At 40.5% G+C, this 11,782-nt stretch overlaps 1 long non-coding RNA gene across 1 annotated transcript in view; it reads right to left on the bottom strand.

Annotated features, from left to right (window-relative positions):
• The window catches only part of LOC137384986 (uncharacterized), a 96,145-nt gene extending 84,363 nt beyond the window's left edge, over positions 1–11,782 (bottom strand). Inside the window, exons 1-2 of the long non-coding RNA XR_010977713.1 lie at positions 11,706–11,782; positions 5,249–5,385 (exon numbers count right to left, since the gene is read on the bottom strand). This is a non-coding gene — a long non-coding RNA (uncharacterized lncRNA). The remainder of the gene's footprint in view (positions 1–5,248; positions 5,386–11,705) is intronic.

Below are 11,782 nucleotides of genomic sequence, written 5' to 3' on the forward strand. Positions count from 1 at the left end.
AAACTGTTATGTGAACACAATTCAATTAACTCCAATTGGCCAGCAGGTTAGTCATGTGACAACTCCTTATTTGAGACAACCTCTTCGGCGAGGTTTATGGATTTCCCCCAAGCTTACAGAACACTCTCAGTGCAGGGGTGGAATGCTGGCTTGTACATTCAACGTCTCTTGATCAAAATCCATCAGGTTAATTGAACCAGGGAAGCACTCCCATTGTCTTCTTCAGGCAACTTTCTTGTCGAATGCAAATGTGAAGCCACTGTTGTGGTCTTTTTAAACAAGTTATTTCAAGTCCAGTAACAGTTCAAAAATAATGTTCTATATGACGAAATTAATATGTCTCCTTTTGGCAGGTGTGGTTTTTGTCACACAATTTTTACAAAAGGCCATGATGAGCCTCCCAGACAAACCTGCTGTCATAGAGGAGTCAAAAAGGTCAGATGAGGCAGAGAAAAGTACATTTTAAATATATTGAGCTTCCTTGTGGACCAGGGGGAGCAGGATTGCTCCTCAGAGCTCTGCAAGGAAATCTTGTGCATCCCCTCCCCAGCTTCTCTCCCCTTCCCTAAGCATAAGGTTCTGCCAACCATTCCTCCCACTCCCCAATCCCCACAAGCCTATATGTTTTTGTGCAGACTTTCTCACTTTTTATTGGTGTGGTGGGGTGGGGGGGGCAGGTAATGTGCCCCAGATGGACCATGAGCCTGCTAAATGGATGCACGTCATGAGACCTCAACCTAATCCTTCAAATACTACTGGGATGTCTTTGGAAATAAATATCGGAAGAGATGTATAAGGTGCCAATTCCCCAACACTCATTTTACATTACCACACAATACCTCCCCTAATAACCTGATGCATTCTGTTTGAAGGAACATCCTGCTACGAACATATGCACTTCCATTTATCCTCTGGCTGTCCAGGACTTTGATACTTCCCTTGGTCTAGGAGGAAGAGATCCCAGAAATCCATGTCCACACTATCTCCAGCACCTCACAGCACTTTGTATTACTGATTCATACAGTGACTATCACCAGCAGATATTTTCATCCTGGGAGGACACCAAGACAGACACAACCACTCTGGAAGTTTCTGTTAGTGAGTTGTGTTACGACAGAGGTGGGAGCAATGGACTGTCAATTCAGTCCCATTACTCCACAGGTCATAGCATATTATTAAAGTTTTCCCACCTACCGGAAATTAGCCAAATTAAACACTTTATTACCCCCCAGAATAAACCAGACCAAACCAGGTATCTTTAAACAATAACAAATTAACTATTTATTAATAAACCAAATCTTAAACACTATTGAGATAAACCTATGTCTAAAAGACCTTTTAACTTCTTTTTTATCTTAACCTTCATACACACACACATACATTCAAAAACCAATGGTCAAGTGGTTTCAATAAAATTAGAGTTGTTTCTTAGGAATAAATAAATCACTCAGTTGTCAGTCTTTGTTGGTTATGTTCCCAGTTTGGTAAGGTGTCCCAGAGCCGAACAGTCAGATGCCACTCGATGTCCCAAGGGGAATTCGATGAATAGCTTTTAATGGATAGGTATTCAAAGCACTTTAGTTGCAGCAGGCGTCACACAGTTCTTTCAACAAGGAGTATAGAAATAGGTCTATTTGGATTTTAAAAATTGGTAATCCTTCAGTAGAAACTTTAGTGAGAATTCCAGCAAACACAAACAGGCAACAGAGAGTCACTCCTAAAGCAGAAACTTCTTAGAGTTTGAAAGTAAAAAGGAATTTACCACCTCCAACAATACAATGATTTCTTTTCCAGGGCTTTTTTTCCTCTCCAGGCAAAACACAGCCTGTGGATTAATGTTGTTTTTCTGCTAAGAGAGAGGGATCCTTCCTTCAGAGCATGCTTTGCTGGTCTCTAGATCAAACTGGTTTTAGCCAGTCTTTCCACACACAGTTTGATACATTTCAGTAGGTGGCCTCCCTCACTAAGGGATTCTGCTTGTGGAGACAAAGGGCTATTCCCTGCTCCAATTAACCCAAATGGATTTTGATCACCAGACATTGAAGGTGTAAGGAAGCGCATTCCAGGCCCTGCTAAGATGATACAATCCACAGAGCCAGGACTGGTTAAACCAGCTGGTCAGATGACTAACTGGCTGGTCTAGGATTTTGAACTAGCCACAGGACATTGAATTCAGAAGGCAGTGTGCAACGGAAGCTGTAACAAGGAAGCCTCTCTCTCTCGCTTTCTCCCAAGCCACCGGACCCACGGAAGACACATAAACTTCAAGAGAGAAAAGATTCCTACATTGGAACAAGTTGAAGCGTGAACTGGGCCCCAACGAATTGCAAGACTTATCGGCAACCAAAGATTCCACATCGAACTTAAAAGGACTGTAACTACCAGATATTGCCCCAAACTTTTCCCCTTTATTCCTTCTACCTTTTCTGTCTCGAACTGCGTTTGTGTTTATCGCATATGCATGCTAGCGTGGTCGCATCGCATATTCATAGTCGTTAACCAGTTTCGAGTTTAAGATGAATAAACTTCTATCTTTCTTGTTTAAATCTAAGGAAACCTATTTGATTTCTTTGCCTTACAATTGGAGCAGTGAACAAGGATTCACTGAGGGGGGAGCTAAAAACATGGTGCTTTCAAATTAAACCCTGTTAGGGTTAAACCAGGCAAATGCTGAGAGGGAACCCCCTAGACCCCTTCTCACTTGGTCGTAACACTAGTCATTTATCCCATTGCTGTTAGTTGGACCTTGCTGTGTGCAAATTGGCTGTCACGCTTCCTTCATTACAGCAGCAACTGGACCAGCCAGTGATGGTCTACAGTGCAGATGCGGCAGCTTGACGTCTTTACAGTAACTCCCAGACTTTGCTGGGCACTTTGGTCATGTCCCAATGATTGCATGGTTTGCTCATGTTTGTAGGTAAAGTGCATGTTCATGGTCTCACCAGCTGAAGAAAAACTCAAAAGTACTTCATTAGCTGTAAAGAGCATTACAATGTCCTGAGGTTGTGCAAGTTTAGATTAGATTAGAGATACAGCACTGAAACAGGCCCTTCGGCCCACCAAGTCTGTGCCGACCATCAACCACCCATTTATACTAATCCTACACTAATCCCATATTCCTACCAAACATCCCCACCTGTCCCTATATTTCCCTACCACCTACCTATACTAGTGACAATTTATAATGGTCAATTTACCTACCAACCTGCAAATCTTTTGGCTTGTGGGAGGAAACCGGAGCACCCGGAGAAAACCCACGCAGACACAGGGAGAACTTGCAAACTCCACACAGGCAGTACCCAGAATCGAACCTGGGTCCCTGGAGCTGTGAGGCTGCAGTGCTAACCACTGCGCCACTGTGCCGCCCTTCTTTCATTATGGGAATGCATGTCTGTCCTGTGCTGTCCTGTGCTAATCCAACTGTAAAGAATGGAACTGAAAAATCGACTTGTTTTTGTGAAATTTCTTTGTCCAATATTTTTACTGAGACATTAATCTATTGATTTGTTCTAAAACCTCCTTAAAATAGCACACAAAAGAATTTTGTATTAAGGTGTTTGACACAAAGTTGATTTCACAATAAGTATCTATAAGAACAAATAAAACAAATGAATGTTTGAATAATGAGGATTTTCCTTCCCAGTCCTATTGCACTGAATTCTTGGCATCAACATACAGGTTCGGTGGCAAACAGTATTTTAAGTAAAGTGACTCCCTTTGTCCTGTATTGTTTGTGTCCTAGTAATACCCACAGTCACTTAACAAAAGCCTCAGAATGTGTTAATTACCTCTTCATAAAAACAGGGATAGTTTATCTTGATCTAGTGACATGCACTGTATTGCTGGGCTTGCAAGTTTACTCAGTGATGTGCTGTCAGCCATCTAATTACACCTTCTGCTGAAAGCAGGAGGTTTGCTATGGATGTCACAGAGTGCGTTTTGTTTGGTTCTATATGTTAAGCTTTCCTGTTTTTTAGTAGACACTTGTGCTTGGCTGTTAGTGCAGCAGATGAAGAATTGTGTTTTTTTTACACTGAATTGTGCAGCACTTTTTCCTTCTTTGTCATCTGATCATGTAACCAATACACTACATGAAATGTTCTATGTTTAGATAAAAACATGAAAAATTCTGGAATGGAAAAAGGCCATTCAGCCCACTCCATCCAGAGACTATATCTGATTATTTTTTCATGGATTTCCTTCACACCATCTGTTGATATCCTATTTTGACACTAAACAGTTGAATGTTGTTCTTACAATATTACTCTTTTTTTCTCTATCCTTCCCCAGGAATATTGTATATGTTGTACCTGTGTTCAATCATCCACATCCTTCTTTAGCCAAAGCAGTTCACAATCCATTTAGCCAATTTTTCAACTATTCTGTGAGTTACCATACAAGCCTTGCATGACGAGTTTGCCAAAGTCCTTTAGAAAATTCAAGTATATTTGTCAATTCAATTAGCCTCATCCAAAAACATGTTAGTTGGGGGTTCCCTCAAGAATGTGACTGGCACACCCCAGCACTTCTCTATAATGGAACAAAACACATTTGGAATGGTTGCTGAAGCAGAGGCCCATATTTATGAAGTGCAAAATCCTCTGCCCAATGCTTCGCTCACCTGCAGCCTTCTCCCCTGATCCTATGCCCTTCTCCACACACCAGAAAATCTGCCCAACACTCCAAAAGCAGCCAGAACACAGTGAGTGCGAATACCTGAAGTTTAGGAGCCAGCTCACCACCACCACCATTATTCTCACCTGCAACAATGCTTCTTATTCCTGCCTGGTGTGCCATGTTTATCACATTATCGACTGAGGTCAGTTCATTCTTGCATAGGCTCTAGAGCATGTGAATAGCCGTGGAGCACAGCATTTCTCAGCTCCGTATTATCAACCCTGCAGAGTACATTGGATAACAGCCTCCAAAGTGGCGAAGTTATATGCAGATTGAGAACAAAATGGATGAAAAATTTCCCCAACAAAAACTTCCACAAATGTATTACACTTACAATACATGATCCGTTTGCCTGATAACATAGTCAAATCTAATTCTCTTCTACAGCAATGAAAATACTTGAAAATACTTACTGTATTGAATATACAGCAAATTCACTCTCCCTAAGGTGACCTTCCCTGTAGCCCTGATTCTTGTTAATTTTGCAGGAGTGAAATCCATTGTTCTAGGAGCATCCCAGTATCACAAACCCCATTGTTAAGTGTCAAATCATTTCACCCTCTTGCATTACCTGATGACAGTGGCTTTTTGTGGTAAAGTGATCTCCAGTAAGAACTTCTCTTATCGTTCCAGGGTTCAGATGGTGTTCAGTAAGTCTATGGATCTTCGATTCACGGTCCTTTTTCTCTTCCTAATTGTCCATGGTACCTGAAATTCAGGAAAATTACAAACTGTAAAATATACTAATGAATCTTCCTCTTCCCACTTCTAAGTAATAATTTGTACTTGGTTCTCATTTCTTTCCTAAAATAGCTTGGAAAATAAATACTATCAATTAGTGCCTCCAGTATAGAACAGTCCACGGCATGATCACAGACCAGGAATTCAGGGCCTGGAGATCAATGTGCCCAAGCTCCCATCATACAAAGCTCTGTGCTAGAAATGCTAATTTCCAGCAATATGGTAAAATATTAATAATTGACTTTAAATAGTCTTCTCATTAACTATTGTTCAAAATCATGAGGAGTCTGGACACAGCAGATCGGGAAAAACTGTTCCCATTGGCCGAAGGATCCAGAACCAGAGGACAACAATTGGCAAAAGAAGCAACAGCGACATGAAGAAAACCTTTTTTATGCAGCGAGTTGTTAGGATCTGGAATGTACTGCCTGAGAGTGTGGTGGAGGCAGATTCAATCAAGACCTTCAGCAGAGAACTGGATAACTTTCTGAAGAGATGAAATTGGCAGGGCTATGGGGAAAAGGCAGTGGAGTGGGATTAGGTGAGTTGCTCCTGCAGACAGTTGCTATAGACATGACGGGCCCAATGGACTCCTTGTGTGCTGTGACCATTCTATGATTCTAATATTTGCCGGTCTTGTTTATACTTGTGCTTCTGATTAACATACAAGTGACCATGAACAAAACAGGGGCAAAACTTGTTCCTTATCACTTAATTTTTGGAAGACTCAATGCAATAGTTGGCCCTTCCATAGTCTGGTAAGTTCAATTTCAGAAATGCAGGCTTCTCAATGATGTATTAAAAATGGGCAGATGCCAAATGCTGTTAAATTATACATATCAGAAATGTTGATGGCCAATAACAAGCAAGTTTCAGGTAGCAAAAGGCCAGTGGGGAGACATGGCTAAAATTTCATTTCTTACTGATTAGCCTCAATCCTCAATTAAATTTCCACCAAGTGTAGACAAATAGTGAAGTTATTTGATCATTTAACCTATAAGAATGCTACTTTGAATGCATGCAAGGCAAGGTAAATTTCTCCAATGAAGGTATCAGAATAAAAGACCAATAAATTGGAATTAAAATCAATTATCGAAAGGGGCATTGAATTGAAAACTGTACTTAGGCTAGATAGGAAAGAATTATTAAATCTACAAGATTTCCAAAATGTGTCACAACTGTTACAACCAGGCGAGAAAGATGTCTAGGGGTCCCTCTCAGCCTTCACCTGGTCTTACTGTAACCGGCTTTCATTTTTAAACACACTAGGTTTTAAGCACCCCCTTGGTGAATCTTTGTTCACCACTTTTTAATTATAAGACAAAGAAACCAGCACAAACAAGTTTTCTTAGGTTTAAAGAAGAAAAGTTGAAATTTATTAAACTTAAACACCAATTCGGTTGACGACTACGGATACACGACGCTCCCACGCTAGCATGCATATGCGATACACACATGCAAATAGAGACAGAAAAGAGTAGAAGAAAAAAATAAAGTGCAGAAGCTTGAGGCAATCTCTGAAGAGGATTTTTCATTACAGATCTTCGAGCTCACTGTAGAGTCCTTGATTGTAGGTAGATCTTGCTTTTCATTGGGGCCCAGTATTTTACTTAAACCTTTTTCACTGTAGGAGACTTTTCTCTCTTGGGGTTCACGTGTCTTCAGTGGATTCAGAGGCTTGCGAGAAAGAGATGGGAGCAGACAGGAGAGAGATCTTCTCAGTCCAGGAGTAAACATTCTTTGAGTTCAAACTCTCGGTGGCTAGTTTAAAATAAAACCTTGGAACAGCCAGTTAGTCATGTGACCAGCTGGTCTAACTAGTCCTGGCCCTTGTGGATTGTATCCTCCTTAGCAGGCCCTGGAATGCACTTCCTCACCTTCAATGTCTGTTAGCATGTAAATGTTTTTTTCCAGCCATGGCTGATCTGTTTAACAAGTTATTTCCTCACTCCAACAACAGTTAAAAATTAATGTTCATGACAAAATTGATGTGTCTCATTCTTGGCAGGTGGGGGCCTAGCATGACACAACCAATTCATTAGTGTTGAACTGCAGTCAGTTGTATTACATATGCAAACATGGCTCCAATTTGCACATAGAAAAGTTCCACAATCAGTAGATAAGATCAACCAGTCAGGCTGAATTTCCAAACATGTGTTCACAGCATGAAGCCTCGCCCGCTCGGAGTGTATATTGGGAAACTGCAGGTGCATCCCCAGGCCCTAATATGCTCTTAATAGTCGTGGTGAGAGAGGAACTTTGGCCAGGATACCGGGAGAACTCCATGTTCTTTATGGAACATCAAGATGGAGGTCACAGGTTAATCTTGCATCCCAAAACGGCACCTTTGACAAAGCAGTACTCCCTCAGTACCGCACTGAAGTGTCAGCCTCGATTATGCATTCAATTCCTGGAGTGTGACTTCAATCCACAACATTCTGACTGAGAGAGAAGAGTGTCACCAACTCAGCAAAGCAGATGAAACAATTGTACAGTGCAATCGTGATGCAATTTAAAATCTAAAATAGTAATAGGTTTTGATGAGCATAATGTTTCCCTTGATCCAGCCAATTAAGGAAACATCGTAAAATATATCAACTATGATTCTGTGATGGAACAACTGACACATATTTGGGTCATTAAAGGTGAGAGATGTCAGTGGTACTTCAAGCAACACTGTTAGCATTAAGCTGATTATGGCAAATACGGAATAGGGCATCTTCTACTCTACCTTAATTATGGGATTTACATTCGACTGCATGGGCCTACACCCCTACCACACGCAGGAATAAAACAGCAACTTACAGAAACAGTAACTCTCAATTTAATATCTTATATCAATTTTTAGACAATGAATTCCTCCATGTGCCAGCTGTAATGATTCGGGACTGATGTTTCAAGATTAAAATCACTGATTGTTACATTGGTACACACCGTCAGTTTACCAGCCAACACATATCTCAAGTTATCAGTGACAGCAGCAACACTATACTTGAAAATAAGAAATCTGCAGGGCTATGGGGAAAGAGACGGGGGAGGGGGGGGGCGGGGTGCAGTGTGGGAGAGGGACTAATTAGATGGTTCTTTCAAGGAGCCAGTACAGGTACAATGAGCCAAATTACCTCCTCTGTTCTATATGATTGTATGATTCTACGACCAGTTGATTCACTGTGGTCATTGATCAGTCACCATTTGACTTGACAGTTTTCCTTTTGGCTTGAATTGCAAACAATTGTTTTAAACAAAACCATTTCTAAAGGTGCATTTACACTACAGCATAAGCATTGTTGTGAAATAGTTTCCATTTCACAATGATGCTAAAGTTGCCGTATTAATCCAAAGTCGGAACCTAATCTGACTGTGAAGAGAAGCACTTAAGACTCCCTGGGGCAGGTAGTCTCACGTATCTTGGGCTTAACACTGTAAAGAATGTGACAGCAATGCAGTGTCACCCGGATTGCAAAGTATTCAGGGATCCCTTGGCTCTCCCAGATGATTTTTAACTGGAGTCTGACAATCTTTCTCATGGCCCCCAAAATCCAGCAGACTCCTGAAATAACATTGGCGGGGGTATCGCCAAAACAGCCGACAATTGTGCCGAGTTTCAATTGCAAAGCCAAACTGTCTTGTCAGTTTTAACATGCTGCAGGATCAGTTTGAGAGCTAAAACAAAGGGCTTCAACAATGTTATTGCATAGCAAAAACATAAATACATTTCTAAGAATGTCTTTATGATTTCACAAGACTCAGTCTGCAGAAGAACCATCCCCAATCATGTTTGATTCTATCCTTTAAGAATATAAAGGCCAATATGTCCAATTTTAGAATTTAGTTGATGCTTAAATAAGTCCAGCATCCAGGTTCCAACCACTGGCCCTGGCAACCTGTTCCACAGGTTGATCACCCTCTCTGTAAAGAGATACTTCCTGACGTCTATTCTAAATTCCCCTTCACAATAGTACTCTGTGTCCTCTGCTGCCCTGGTTAATCTGAAAGTATTGTTTGAACATTAATTATTCTATCCCACTCAGTATCAAACATGTGAACTCACAGAAGTTTTTACACTTATGTTTCCAGATACACTGTCATTGTAAAATCAGTGATAGGGTCAGCCTTGGATCTGTGTGAATAACTCTCCACTGAGTTAGAAGGTCATGGCTACATGTGCCACTCCAGAGGCTTCAGCACATTATATCAGCTCAAACGTCAGTACTGTCAGAAGTGCCAACTTTCAGATGAGATGTTAAACAAAGGCTTGGCCTGCCCATATATGTGAATGTTAAGAAAAAATTTAGTGCCACTATTTCAAAAGCGAATAGGAGGGTTCTCCTGCCCAATATTTGTCCCTCAATCAGCATCACTTAAAACAAATTATCTGGTCATTTTCGCAGTACTGTTTGTGGAATCTTCCTGTGTGCAAATTAGCTGCCACATTTCTTATAACAGTGACAGCACTTTAAAAGTGCCTCATTGGCTGAAAAGTGCTTTGAGACATCCTAAGGCTATACAAATTCCTTCTTTCTGTATTCACTGTCCTCAACTAACTGTAAACAATAGGGCTGAAATGTTAACTTGTTTGTGTGAAATTTGTTTGTCCGATATTTCAGCATTAATCTATTGATTTGGTTTACACCCTCCATTAAAATAGCATGCGGAAGAATTGTCTATTAATTTTTTATAATAATATCACACAAGCTGGTTTCATAATAAGTATTCATAAATACAAATAAAACAAGTTTACATTTGAATAATGGGAATTGAATTCCTCACATCAACACGCAGGCTCAGTTGCAAACAATGATTTCAGTAAAGTGGTTCCCTTTGTCCTGTTCTGTGTACCAGTTAACGTCCACAGTCACTTAACAAAAGCCTCAGAATGTGTTAATTATCTCTTCATAAAAACAGGAATAATTTATCTCAATCTAATGACATGCACTGTATTACTAGGTTTGATAGTTTCCTCAGCAATGGGCTGTCAGCCACCTAATTACACCTTCTGCTGAAAGCATGAGGTTTGCTATGGATGTCACAGAGTGTGTTTTGTTCGGGTCTATATGTTAAGTTCTCCTATTTTTCAGTAGACACTTGTGCTTGGCTGTTAGTGCAGCAGATGAAGAATTGTGGTTTAGAAAAAAACTGAACTGCGCAGCGTTTTTATAGCAATGGGAATTTTTCTTTCTTTGTGATCTGGTCATGTCTGAATGAACAAACACATTACATGGAATGGTGCATTTTTAGATAAGAACATGACAAATTGTGGAGTGAGAAAAGGCCATTCGGCCCAACACAGTCCATGTCTGATTATTCATTCATGGATTTCCTTCACATTGCCTGTTTGTCCTTTATTTTAAGGACACTAAACGGTTGAACTTTATTCTTACAATATTACTGTTTTTTCTCTAACCTTGTTCGAATTTTGTTCCAATCTTGTGTACTTTGCTCCTATGACCAGAGATCAACACTCTGCTTTTACCAAAGTATTCCTCAATCCATCAACTATTCTTTGAGCTTTTTCAATCAACTTAACTGAGGAATTTTGTTTAGTGCCTTTTAAAAATTCCAATGAACAATTTCAATGAAATTACCCTCATCCAAAAATATATGAGTTGCAGTTCCTCTCAATGATGTGATTGGAGCATCCAAGTAGCTCTCTCTCTCTCTCGCTGCAACAAATGCATTTGGCTGCTAAAGCAGATGCATCAATATTAAAAATATAAAATCCCCTTCCTGGTGCCATGCTCACTATCCTTGTCCTCATTCCCTTTGCCACTCTCCACACAACAGAAAATCCATCCACAGCCACCTAGCATACCTTAACTGCTGGCACCTGAAATTTGGAGTGTCGCTCACCCGCAACACTCTCACCATTCCTGCTTGCTTATTGTTTATCAGAGGTCCACTCATTCTTGCACAGGCTCTCAGAGCACCTGAACAGCCCTAGCACCAGTGGCATTGCCCAGCTCCATATTATCAACCCTGCAGAGTGCTTCAGGCGACACTCTCAAAAGTGGAGAAGGTATAGCGAGAATAAAACTGATGGAATATTTTCCTGACAAAAATTAGTTTGCCTGATAATATAAGCAAATCTAATTCCCTCCTACAGCAGTGAAAATACTTTAACATAGACAATCTTGAGTATATGCCAAAGTTACTCTCCTGAAAGGACATGGACTCTGTTGGTCCTGATTCTTGTTAATTTTGCAGTAATGCAATCCATTATTCTAGGAACATCCCAGTAACACAAACCCAGTGGTTAAGTGTCAATTTATTTAGCCCTCATGCATTACCTGATAACAGTTGCTTTCTGTGGTCAACTGATCTCCAATACGAACTTCTCTTATCATTCCGGAGTGAGATAATGTTC

The sequence above is a fragment of the Heterodontus francisci genome, chromosome 27, assembly GCF_036365525.1.
Source record: "Heterodontus francisci isolate sHetFra1 chromosome 27, sHetFra1.hap1, whole genome shotgun sequence".
In the NCBI taxonomy this organism is placed as follows: domain Eukaryota; kingdom Metazoa; phylum Chordata; class Chondrichthyes; order Heterodontiformes; family Heterodontidae; genus Heterodontus; species Heterodontus francisci.